General features: G+C 40.8%; 1 long non-coding RNA gene across 1 annotated transcript in view; it reads right to left on the bottom strand.

Annotated features, from left to right (window-relative positions):
- The window catches only part of LOC120299169, a 61422-nt gene that overhangs the window by 19835 nt on the left and 28219 nt on the right, over positions 1-13368 (bottom strand). The gene's annotated exons all lie outside the window — the stretch shown is intronic.

Here is a 13368-nt window from a genome sequence, read left to right as displayed (position 1 = left end):
AGGAATTTATATTTAGAAAATGCTTTTGGGTAAACTTTTTCAACTTAGGATTGCTCAAGAGATAGCAGTTATATACTTTTCTGCATTATACTGTAATATAATGGATGTTCAGAAAATCTAAACAGGTTGCTGTTTTGCCTCTGAAAAATACTTAGATTTCTATAAACATTTTTTGACATGACAGCAAACAAAAATAGCCACTATACTTTAAACACCACTATGATCAAAAGAAGCTTCAAGAAGCCACTCAATGGGACTATTCTATATAACTAACATTGTTATTGCTATTCTGTATTACATACCAATCTGAAGAAATTCGTTTCGATTCATTATCAAACACTGAAACTCCAGATATTGAATGGAAGAGTTTTCATGTTGGTTCTGGGATGCTGTGTTTTAGCCTAATACTGTTCTTCATGGTATGTAATATTATGAAAATATTCTGTACCAGGCTGAGCAAACTAACAATCTAGCTGGACATGGTTGCTTCTGAGCGAATAAACTCTCTTAATAGAGTTCCCTTTCTATTTCATTATTGTTCTGCCTCTTGTTCCATAAGCATCCTCAAAGGAAGCTTACATAAATTACACAGGGGCTGCTACTTCAGATTTACACTGTGAACTAGCCAATCACATTTTTCTTTGATATGTTGTGTGAATTCATCTCATGCAATTTATTTACACCTCAGTATATCATGCAAAGCCAGATATATTGTTATGGCATCAACATGGATATGAGTAGAGAGCCCATCCAGCTGCTCAGAGATAGCATATGATATCTCTCCTACTCAGTTCTGTCTAACCTATGTGTCAGGATACAGAATATAGAAAAATAGAGTTGGAAGGGATCTTGGCGGTCTTCTACTCCAATCCCCTGCTCCAGTGAGAGACTCTATATCATTTCAGACAAGGTGCTGTTCAGTCTCTTAAAAGCCTTCAATGGTGAAGCACCCACAACTTCTGAAGGCAAGCCGTTCAACTGGTAAATTGTTCTCACTGTTGGGAGTAACTTTGTTAGGAATAACACTGTTCTCCTAAGAGTGACACTGTAACACTGTTAGGAGAACACTTTTAGGAGAACAGTTCTCCTACTCTTATTTCATTTTATTTCATTATATTTCATTACGGTCTCTTAAATTCAATTGGTAAATTGCCTGGCAAGTACTTCTTTAGAATGCCACTCTCACCTCCCAACCCACCAAAAAGTTTTCATTTGCTTTTATTTAATGTACTTCTGTGTTTTTCTCTCTAAATGGCATATCAAAGCAATTAACATGCATGTTTTATAGGACATAATATTGAGAGTTTTCAAATAAAAACCCACAGGAAAGAAATATACAGTAGCACCTACTGAGTAAAGCTTAAATCAGCAACTGTTAAAGAGCAACATCTGCTTGACTGAGCAATTTTTTTTTACCTACCAACAGAAGAACATGGGGGAAGTTCCTATTTTTGTTTGTTTGCTTGCTTGTTCATGTGTTTCAACATTACTGGAGCTTTAATTCACCTGTTTCTCAGAAGCTGTGGCATTATGCCAATCTAAGAAGTCAAACGTATTTGGAAGAAAGTGCATAAATGTACATGTAAAAATATATATATTGCCACATGCTTAAGGTGGAATTAGATAGAAAAATGCGGGTTAGACAGCACCACCAACAGATGGATCTGTAGCTGGCTGACCGGCCATACTCAGCGTGTGGTCCTCAACATGGATGGCCCAGGGCTCTGTTCTGGGCCCAGTGCTCTTCAACATCTTCATCAATGATTTGGACGAAGGGATAGATGGGGAACTCATCAAATTTGCAGACGACACCAAGCTGGCAGGAATAGCCAACACTCTAGAAGACAGGCTGAGGATACAGGAAGATCTGGACAGACTGGGCGCTATCTAACAAAATTAAATTCAATAGTGAAAAAAGTAAGGTTCTACATTTAGGCAAGAAAAACCAAATGTACAGGTATAGTATAGGGGGTATCTTGCTCAATAGTAGTAACTGTGAGAGGGATCTCTGAGTCCTAGTGGACAATCACTTAAATATGAGTCAGCAGTGTACTGCAGCTGCCAAAAAAGCCAACACAGTGCTAGGCTGCATTAACAGAGGAATAAAATCAAGATCACGTGAAGTATTAATGCCACTTTACAATGCCTTGGTAAGGCCACACTTGGAATACTGCATCCAGTTTTGGTCACCACGATGTAAAAAAGATGTTGAGACTCTAGAAAGAGTACAGAGAAGAGCAACAAAGATGATTAGGGGACTGGAGGCTAAAACATATAAGGAATGGTTGCTGGAATTGGGTATGCCTCTAGTCTAATGAAGAGAAGGACGAGGGGGGACATGATAGCACTGTTCCAATATCTCAGGGGCTGCCACAAAGAAGAGGGAGTCAAGCTATTTTACAAAGCGCCTGAAGGCAGGACAAGAAGCAATGGATGGAAACTAACCAAAGAGAGAAGCAACCTAGAACTAAGAAGAAACTTCCTGACAGTTAGAACAATTAACCAGTGGAACCACCTGCCTCCAGAAGCGGTGAATGCTCCAACACTGGAAGTTTTTAAGAAGAAACTGGACAGCCATTTATCCAAAATGGTATAAGGTTACCTGCCTGCGCAGGGGGTTGGACTTGATGACCTCCAAGGTCCCTTCCAACATTATTATCATTATTATGGATCATCGCACAGTCAGCCAGATGTTCAGACTGGATTTGGCATTTTGTCTACCTATCGAGTCCTTAACCAGGACCTGGGATAGGCAGATGTGGATATTTGATGGTATTATTATTATTATTATTATTATTATTATTATTATTATTATTATTATTATTATTGATCATCGCACAGTCAGCCAGATGTTCAGACTGGATTTGGCATTTTGTCTACCTATCGCGTCCTTACCCAGGACCTGGGATAGGCAGATGTGGATGTTTGATGGTATTACAGGTATCGTCGCAGGATGGAAGCAGTTCCTAATAAGGCCGCCTTTTGCAATTGACTAATAGCGAATTTGTCAATGCCAATGGTGTTCAAGTGGTGCTCCATTTGTTTTGGGATTGCACCCAAGGAGCCTATGACTATTGGTACTACCCTTGCTTGCTTTTGCCACAGTCTTTCTATTTCTATTTGTAGGTCTTTGTATTTTGTTATCTTCTCCAGTTCTTTCTCTTCTATTCTGCTATCTCCAGGCACTGCCACATCCACTATCCAGACTTTTTTGTCTTCTTATCGACAATTGTTAAGTCTGGGGTGTTATGTTGCAGGTGCTTGTCTGTTTGAATTCTGAAGTCCCAGAGCAGTTTAATTTTATCATTTTCTATGACTTTCTCTATTTTATGATCCCACCAGTTTTTGCTTACAGGCAAATGATATTTTTTGCAGATCTTCCAATGCACCATTGTTGCTACTTTGTCATGCCGCTGCTTGTAATCAGTTTGTGCAATCTTCTTGCAACAGCTTACCAAGTGGTCCACTGTTTCTTCAGCTTCTTTGCATAGGCGGCACTTACTGTCTGTTGCTGTCTTCTCAATTTTGACTTTGTATGCATTTGTCCTTAAGGCTTGGTCTTGTGCAGCCAGAATTAGTCCCTCGGTCTCTTTCTTCAATTTTCCTGCTCTTAGCCATTGCCAGGTTTTATCATTATCATTATTATTATTATTATTATTATTATTATTATTATTATTATTATTGATCATCGCACAGTCAGCCAGATGTTCAGACTGGATTTGGCATTTTGTCTACCTACTGAGTCCTTACCCAGGACCTGGGATAGGCAGATGTGGATGTTTGATGGTATTACAGATATCGTCGCAGGATGGAAGCAGTTCCTAGTAAGGCCGCATTTTGCAATTGACTAATAGCGAATTTGCCAATGCCAATGGTATTCAAGTGGTGCTCCAGTTGTTTTGGGATTGCACCTAAGGAGCCTATTACTATTGGTACTACCCTTGCTTGCTTTTGCCACAGTCTTTCTATTTCTTTTTGTAGGTCTTTGTATTTTGTTATCTTCTCCAGTTCTTTCTCGTCTATTCTGCTGTCTCCAGGCACTGCCACATCCACTATCCAGACTTTTTTGTCTTTCTTATCGACAATTGTTAAGTCTGGGGTGTTATGTTGTTGTTGTTGTTATGTGAAAATAGAGTGCAATTATATTTTAAAAGAAAATAAATCACTTAAATACAAAATGCATACTTATATACCAAACCAAGCCAACTATATTTGACCTAGTATCTTATTTAATCAGATAAGAAAAGGGTGAAAGGACAATTAAGAAATAAAAAACAAAAAACAAAAAATCAGAAAATGAGATTTAAGCATGGATTCTAATTAGTAGAGGGGGAGTGGTGGCCTAGTAGTAAAGACACTGGGCTTTGTTGACTGGAAAGTTGGCAGGTCAAGATCCAAGCACTGCATGATGGGCTGAGCACCCATTCTCATCCCAGCTCCTGCCAACCTAGCAGTTTGAAAGCAAGCAAATGCAAGTAGCTAAATAGGTACCACTTTGGGTACTCCATGCATATAGTCTTGCCAGCCATATGACCACAGAAGTGAGTTCAGTGCTGGCTCCCTTGGCTAGGAAATGGAGAGGAGCACTGCCCCTAGAGTCAGACATGACTGGGCAGTTGAAACCTTTACCTTTACCTATCTTCTAATCCAGCGGTTCTCAACCTGTGGGTCGCGATCCCATTTGGGGTCGAACGACCATTTCACGGGAGTCGCCAAACAACGCAGTCTGCCATTTTTTCCCCTTTTCCTTAGCTGTGCTACTCCCTCTTATTCTATTGGCTTTTGAAAGCCAATAGAATAGACTCTCTTGAACAGAGTCTAATTCTATTGGCTTTCAAAAGCCAATAGGAATTGTCCAGGCTGTCTCTGCCCTGCTGAGCCCGCCAAAAGCCCCAGTCTGCAAACGGTGCTGCAAGGCAAACATTCTGCAAAGCTTCCATCCCTGCTGAGCAACTAAAAAGTAAGTAAAAGAGGGCCAGGGATGGGAGGTGGGAGGCCGGTGGCACAGGGAGGGTTGCTGGCGCGCATGGGGCCCGGCGGGTGCTTTACCTGCCTTGGGCTGGGCCAGCTGGTGGCCCAGCCGGTGGTCGCCCTGCGCCGTTGCTGCTGCGGCCGCCCGGGAGCGCCTGGGCCTGCCTGCCGCCGCCCCGAAAAAGTGGCGGCCAAGGTAAGGCTAGCGGGGCAGCGGCGGGTGCAGGGAGGGTTGCTGGCGCACATGGGGCCTGGCGGGTGCCTTACTTTACCTGCCTTGGGCTGGGCCAGCTGGTGGCCCAGCCAGTGGTCACCCTGTGCCGTCGCTGCCGTGGCCGCCCAGGAGCGCCTGGGCCTGCCTACCGCCGCCCCTTGCCAGCTATGCCTTGGCCGGCACAGGGGGCGGCACCATGCATGAGCGGCGCTCCCGGGCAGGAAAATACAGGTAGTCCTCGACTTACAACCGGAGTCGCAGCTATAAAAAGGTTGAGAACCACTGTTCTAATCAGTATACTGCCCTGTTTTAATTTACTTACAGCATTTGTAAATGTGCAACATAAAGATACACAATTTTTCCTGGCTGTGTGCCAATTTGGCTTTTGGCTACTGCACTGCTAAATGTCACCAGATCTCAATGGCGAAAGGACCAGGTCTTACTCAGGCAAACTGTTCTGAACAAAGTTTGCATTATATGTTGCTTGAGTATAAAAATATAGTGTCCTAAGGTGGCAAAAGGATGACCCAAATAAATTTAGCCTTGTGTTTGATCTTTGAGTGGTTATCTTGTTTTTCTGTATGTCCAGAAATTGGGGAAGAGCTGGGATTTCAGTATACTAGGAGCTGTTGCTTGTTTCTGGTCTTACAGAATTAATGAAAGCCAAATGGGAAGTGGGCAAATAGTTTGGTGGAGATACCAGGGGCATATCCCCCCCCCTTACTTTTGTTTCTTTTTTTCATTTTGTTCAATCAATTCATGCTCTTCCTCATCCATAGAGGCAACTTCTGGGAGCTTGTCATAGAACAAGGCAACAAGAAAGATCTATCTGGAAGTTTGATGAAGGGAGTTGGCAGAGAAGGCCCATTCAACATAGACAATGAGGGAGCATTATTGTGACTTGTAAAGTCTGTACAGTGTTTATCTTTCTGTCTGAAGAGGATCCAAACTACACTTTCTTAACTATATGCTTGTTGCTTTGTGGGAGGAGATGAAGGGTACTGAGAGAGAGTTGCTGCACTGCAACATATCAAGGAAGATAAGAATTTCCTGGAGCTTTCCAAGAGTGGTTGAGAACTGAAAAAAAACCAAGAATGGGGAAAAAATCTTTTGTAGAAGCAAACATGTAGCATGTGGCCCCCAAAAGTAAAAGGCTCAGGATATATTCAGTGCTAGTACAATTCAGAAATTAGTACCAAGTGTTCTCTTATCAGATACTTTCTTTCAATCAACTTCAGGAGGGAACAGCACCAAAATAACTTTCTCTGCTCTTTGGTCCTAAGCAGAATCAGACCAGGTTGTTATGGGGCCATAGCTTAGACTGGGAAATCAAAATGTGTATTAGAAGAAGACAATGGCATACTGCTTCCACATTATTGCCATGAATACTCTCTGGATTTATACATGAAATTTCCAGGAGCTGTGCTAATTCAAAAGAGGCTTGGCCTTTTTATCTTCTTTGAAGTGGGATATTGAAATCCCATACGGTTCAGGTCAATTCTGAAGCATTCGTCTGAAGTTGTAGGGCTATCAGTGACCTAATTAATATACAGATGAAACAAGTAGGATAGAAACAAGCTAATTTGAATTAGATTAGCACAATAAATCAATTTTTCAAGACTGTTGGCAGAACTGTCTGTTGAGATGGCCTTAATTACAGTTGTGTCAAAGGGGAAGCTACACGATAATTGTAAACATTGAACTATATAAAGGATGGTTTAATATGGAAATCTTTTAACCTTTGAGGAAGCTTAAATGAGGTTTTAGTTGAGGAAGCCAGCCACATTTCTACACATATAAGAAAAAGATTTCTATCACTTCTAATTTATGGATTCCAGCTTTAAATCTTAACCCTTTAGATTACCTTATTGTTTCAAGTGCTTTTCTTGAGGATTTATGAAGCTGGAAGAACTTTTCTTTTCACCAGCAATAATAAAAATGCTGTTTTAAGTAAAAAGCATTCAAATCCTTCCAAACATTCTGTCAGACAGTTCTTCTGCCATTGTGAGTCTGACCCAGATGCCACATTTATGTTTCCACAGGTGTAACTCTGTTGTTGGTACATTATCATCAAAGCCTGGCATAGAAGACTCTGAAATGGAGCTTTCCAGGACAGACAGGAGAGCAAGTTTTTGATTCAGCTTTTAAGGACCATTCATGTTCCTCTAACAATAGCACAAAGACATCTCAAGAAATTTTTAACAGACATGATGTTGCCTTCATCTCGTTTACAGCCCATAGCAGAGGCAATATAAAATCCTACTCAACTCTTCAGGTTTTATCTGTGCAATCAAAAACCAAACCCTTTTTTATGTGTGCAAGAATGACAAGCATAGTGCAAACACATATTGCTAATTTAGTATGGCAGACACAGGCTCCTTTGTCTTTTGAAGAAGTTGACTCTGCTATTTATAGATTGACTCAATGATTTATTGAGATATATTTTCCTTCTTTCTTTGCTTAAGTTAGAAATTGTGGTACTAGGAACCATTCAGAGATCTGGCTTCTATTTCTGGAGATTGGGAGTGGGAAAGCTTTAGTGCCCTTATTACACTGGCAAGCTTCAACCACCTTGCTCATTCACTTTTTCCAAGAAAATCCATTAATTTAAAAGATCCCTTGCATCCCTAGTGACCAATGAAAGCATATTAATGTTAAATAGGAATATGTTCTGTTAAACACTTCTGTTCTCAACAACATCATGTCATCTAATAATTGATTTTCAGCTCACCTACTTTAATCTCCCCGTGGGAGGCAGGTAGATTTAGGAAAGCAGGCATTTCCCTGTTTTGTAACTGAGCAACATGTGACCTGTTCCACTTGAACTAACATACTCAGATCAGTTGTAGGAGAGCTAGAAAATAGATTGAAGCACTAATAAGTAGAAGAGCAGGGTGCACTACTATATGACTGGCTAATGTGCACACAGCCATATTCTCCCACAACTTAGTGAAGCCAACTGTGGGAAATAATAAATGCATGAACTACATTATGCATATACACAAACAATCTAAAGTCAAGACAACCAAGCAACCAAGAGTAAAGGGGAAAGAGGAAAGATGGTACCTCCTTCAAGGTCAGAAATAAAGACAGCAATATTCAGGCATTTATCTTCCATTTAAGCTGAACTGTTTGCTTTTTTCTAGAAAGAACAGTCTGTGGCTTTTCCTTCTTGGACAGTGACCAATAGATGGGAACCAGAATTTGTTACATTTCCACAGAAGCCACTGTCAGCACAGGTGTTCAATTGGTAGAGTGGGACCAAAAACCACTGCATCTTCTCCTTTGGTGGATATAAAAGGATATCACCCCACTGCTGTGATACTTTTTCTTCCAGGAAGGGGAGTAAGCCTGACCAGTGGAGGAGATCAGTCAGTTTCTTTTCACTTTCCAGCCCCAGCACAATTGTCAGCAAAAGCTAAATGTCCTTTTTGGCAGGGAGAAGCAAATCAAGCTTGTTGTACCATCTGTTTCTTCTCTATTTAATGTAAAGTTGCTAATCCCACAGAAACTGTTCAATGAAATGGAAACTGGACCCCTTCTGTGCTGCTTCTCTATACACATCTTCATACCACACACTGGGACAAACATTAAAGTGGGAATGTGAAATATATGTACGTAGATTTTCTAATTAATTTAGAAGCCATCACAAGTGTGGTACCATACAAGATATTATAATAATATCATTTTGTTAGTGCTATATATTTTTCTGGAAGTATTTGTGTAAACATATGACTATACTTCAGTGGAATATAGAAGTCCCCTTCAAAGCAAGCCAAGAAGAGGGATTGCTTATTCTAATAGATGTCCGTTTCTGTATCTAGTGTAATACCAGAATGAAGACTTACAAAGACACAACACAAAGTGATTCTATAATCAGAAATACTTCTCACAAATATATGGTTGCCAAAACAAAAGATACTTCCTACGTGAAGTGGATAAAGCTATTCCTTTCTGGTGAAAAAGTACTAAGAGCAGTAAGAATAATAGCCAGCTAGGATTGCCTAAGCTACCTGGAATCTATAAAAATGAATTGGAATTATAATGCTTTGCTATATCACATTGAAGAAAATTTAAATTCATACCTAGGTTGGCCAACCAGACTAGAGGTGAATGAAAATCTTTCAATTCAGAAAATAAATAAATCCTGTAAAAAATATCTTAGTTTCCATGTTTTCCAAGCCTCTGGATAAGTCAGAATAGCCCAGAAACATTATAAAGAACCCCTTTTCATTACCCTCTCTGTAATATGTGTAACTATAGATGCACTAAATATTTCTCCCTATTTAAAACTTTCTGTTCTCCACCCACACACCAAATGAAAGTAGTAAAAATCTGCTGGTGGGAATTTGAGCTGGAAAATGAGCACTGCTCAAATTCTCACTACTTAGGAGCAAATTCCTTCCTTTCAGTATAGTGTGCGCTATAATAGGTAAAATGGCCCAGAATTGCAAATACAAATAAGTACAAGTTACAACACACTTACTGCACTAATAAAATGCCTGGCAGAACACCTTGTTTGGGAGAGAAGAATTTGGTTCTATAATTATTTTGTGCTGCAGGAAGCTTACAATTTCATGCACAGAAAGAACGAATGTGGTGTCACCTCAGTTGCCCCCTAGCAATAGCACAACTATACAACAGTGTGAGCAAAGCATAGTGGGAAATAGGCATGCCTCCATGTGCTTGTCAATTGGGCTGACCCTATTTCAAGATGTTGTCTGGTTGCTAAGATGCTTGTAGAATTTTAAACAGCCCTTTGCAGTGGGCATTTTGTTTGGCATCTGTGATCAAGCTTTGGACAAAAAAGCTGTTCCATGACCAAAGTTATTGCCAAATCCTGTTGGGAACCATATACCCTTCTACCAAACAAAAAACCTTTGTCTTTTTGTACCTGTAGAACAGCAAGTTCAACAGTTCTGAATTCAAAGGCAAAGCATTTTGAAAATCTACTCATGTATCAAGTGAAGGAGAAAATCACCTTCTTACCTACTCTGGAACTGGAAAGCTGTTAAATAATAATAATAATAATAATAACAACAACAACAATAACAGCAACGTTGGAAGGGACCTTGGAGGTCATCTAGTCCAACCCCCTGCTCAGGCAGGAAATCCTATACCATTTAAGACAAATGGTTATCCAATCTCTTCTTAAAAATTTCCAGTGTTGGAACATTCACAGCTTCTGGAGGCAGGTCATTCCACTGATTAATTGTTCTGTCAGAAAATTAGTTCTAGGTTGCTTCTCTCTTTGGTTAGTTTCCATCCATTGCTTCTTGTCTTGCCTTCAGGTGCTTTGGAGAATAGCTTGACTCCCTCTTCTTTGTAGCAGTCCCTGAGATATTGGAACACTGAATTTCATTTTATTAGATAGTGCCCAATGTTCAAGTCTGTCAAGATCCCTCTGTATCTTAAGCCTGTCTTCTAGAGCAGTGGTTCTCAACCTTTTTAATGCCGCGACCCCCAACTGGTTGTAAGTCGAGGACTACCCAACCGGTTGCAAGTCGAGGACTACCCAACCGGTTGTAAGTTGAGGACTACCCAACCGGTTGTAAGTCGAGGACTACCCAACCGGTCGTAAGTCGGGGACTTTCCCTGCCCGGGTGCACCGCGCATGCGTGGTGCCGCCTCTTGCGCCGGCCGAGGCATAGCTGGCAAGGGGCAGCAACGGCGCAGGGCGACCACCGGCTGGGCCACCAGCTGGCCCAGCCAAAGGGAGGTAAGGCACCTGCCGGGCCCCATGCATGCCAGCAACCCTCCCTGCGCCCGCCGGCCTCCCATCTCCCACCCCTGACCCTCTTTTACTTACATTTTTAGTAGTTGCTCAGCAGGGAGGGGTGGAAACTTCGAGACAGTTTACCTTCGCTGCAAACAACTTGCAGCACCGTTTGCAGAATGGGACTTTTGGCGGGCTCAGCAGGGCAGAGACAGCCTCGACAATTCCTATTGGCTTTTGAAAGCCAATAGAATAAAAGGGAGTAGCACAGCTAAGGAAAAGGGGAAAAAATGGCGGACTACATTGTTTGGCGACCCCCGTGAAATGGTCATTCGACCCCAAATGGGGTCGCGACCCACAGATTGAGAACCGCTGTTCTAGAGTGTTGGCTATTCCTGCCAGCTTAGTGTCGTTTGCAAATTTGATGAGTTCCCCATCTATCCCCTCATCCAAATCATTGATAAAGATGTTGAAGAGCACTGGGCCCAAAACAGAGCCTTGGAGCACCCCATTACACATTTCCCTCCATGTAGATGCAGTTCCATTAAGGACCACATGCTTAGTGCAGCCAGTCAGCCAGCTACGAATCCATCTGATGGTGATGCTGTCTAACCCACAATTTTCTATTTTATCAAGTAGTAGGTTGTGGTCTACTTTATCCAAGTAAATTATATCTACAGCATTCCTCTGGTCCACTAATTTTGTCAAAGAATGCAATAAGATTTGTCTGGCATGACAAACCCATGTTGGCTTTTGATTAAATGAATTAATTAAATATTACAAATATTACGAAGAAGGAAAGGAGGCTTCTAGACTAGAGTATCAAACAGTAATTAACCAACAATCTATAAAGGTTATGCAAAATTGTCCAATAAAACCGAGGGCTCATGAAATATAAGGATCTGATTTACAGTATCTACTCTAATCCAAGGATAAGAAACAGCCAAGGGCTGGCTTTTATTTACCAAAGCCCAAAAGAAAACTGTTTGCCAATCAGAAATACTATAGTATCTAGTTCTGGATTTCTTGCATAAATCAAGTTGAACTAGGAAAATCATAAGCCACCTCAATTTTATCACGGCCCTGGGTGTTCCTCTGGTGAGGAAAAGAGATGAATCTTACTCTATTTCTATCAAACATTTTTCTAGTTCTACTGCCTTAAAACAGGAAAGAAAAAACAGACTGCACTGTTTATTATTTAAAAAAAATAGCATCTTCTCTCAGTAATAGAGCTTAGTATCTAAAAGCTGTAAGCACACAGGTGTAATTTAAAAGCAAACAAAATTTTTATAAAACATTAAAATGTCTGCTGTCATACTTTTAAGCTAGTTGTTTGACCAGCCTGTCTTTAAATGGCTGCTCAGTTGTACAGCTGTAATCTAGCTGAGCAATTAAAGGATTCCTGCTAACTGCTTGACATTTGAAAATTGTATCACCTTGGCTCTTCATTGTTCAGGAGCTCTCTATCATTCACTGCTTCTAAAATGGAAATGGATAGATTTTCATCTCTGCCATTTAGAATGAATAAACATATTATTAATATCCCATCCACTCAGTTTTGCAGCTAGTTATCAATCAGAATCTAATTATGTAGGTTCGAATTTCTTTTCATGACTTTCTTTCAATTAAACTCCCACCTCACAAAAAATATGCCATTGGTAAAAAGTAGATATGGTCTGCATCAGAAATGTTGAGATGAAACAGTGGTTCTCAACCTGTGGGTCAGGACCCCATTTGGGGTCGAATGACCATTTCACGGGGGTCACCAAACAACGCAGTCCGCCATTTTTCCCCCCTTTTTCTTAGCTGTGCTACTCCCTTTTATTCTATTGGCTTTTGAAAGCCAATAGAATAGACTCTCTTGAATAGAGTCTAATTCTATTGGCTTTCAAAAGCCAATAGGAATTGTCCAGGCTGTCTCTGCCCTGCTGAGCCCGCCAAAAGTCCCATTCTGCAAACAGTGCTGCACCAGTTGAGTAGTCCTTGACTTACGACCGGTTGAGTAGTCCTTGACTCACGACCGGTTGGGGGTCGCGGCATTAAAAAGGTTAAGACCACTGAGATGAAAGATACTGTTGTCCTTACGTTTCAAACCAGTCAATTATAAATCTTTCCAGACAATTAGCCTCTTCTTCAGATGCTGCTTGCTCAGAAGTCCTTAAGACATAATCTAGACACTAGATACAGGCAGTCCTCAACTTATGACCACAACTGAGCCCAAAATTTATGTTGCTAAGTGAGAAATTTGTTAAGTGAGTTTTGCTCCATTTTATGACTTTTCTTGCCATATTTGTTAAGTGAATCACTGCAGTTGTTAAATTAATAACACAGTTGTTAAGTGAATCTGGCTTCCCCATTGACTTTGCTAGTCAAAAGGTTGCAAAAGAGGATCACATGACTTCGGGACACTGCAACCATCATAAATGTGAGTCAGTTGTCAAGCATCCAAATTCTTTTCTTCCTGATA

The sequence above is a fragment of the Crotalus tigris genome, unplaced genomic scaffold, assembly GCF_016545835.1.
Source record: "Crotalus tigris isolate CLP2741 ecotype Arizona unplaced genomic scaffold, ASM1654583v1 scf7180000024281.4978605, whole genome shotgun sequence".
Taxonomy (NCBI): Eukaryota; Metazoa; Chordata; class Lepidosauria; order Squamata; family Viperidae; genus Crotalus; species Crotalus tigris.
This window is presented reverse-complemented; position numbering and strand designations above follow the sequence as displayed.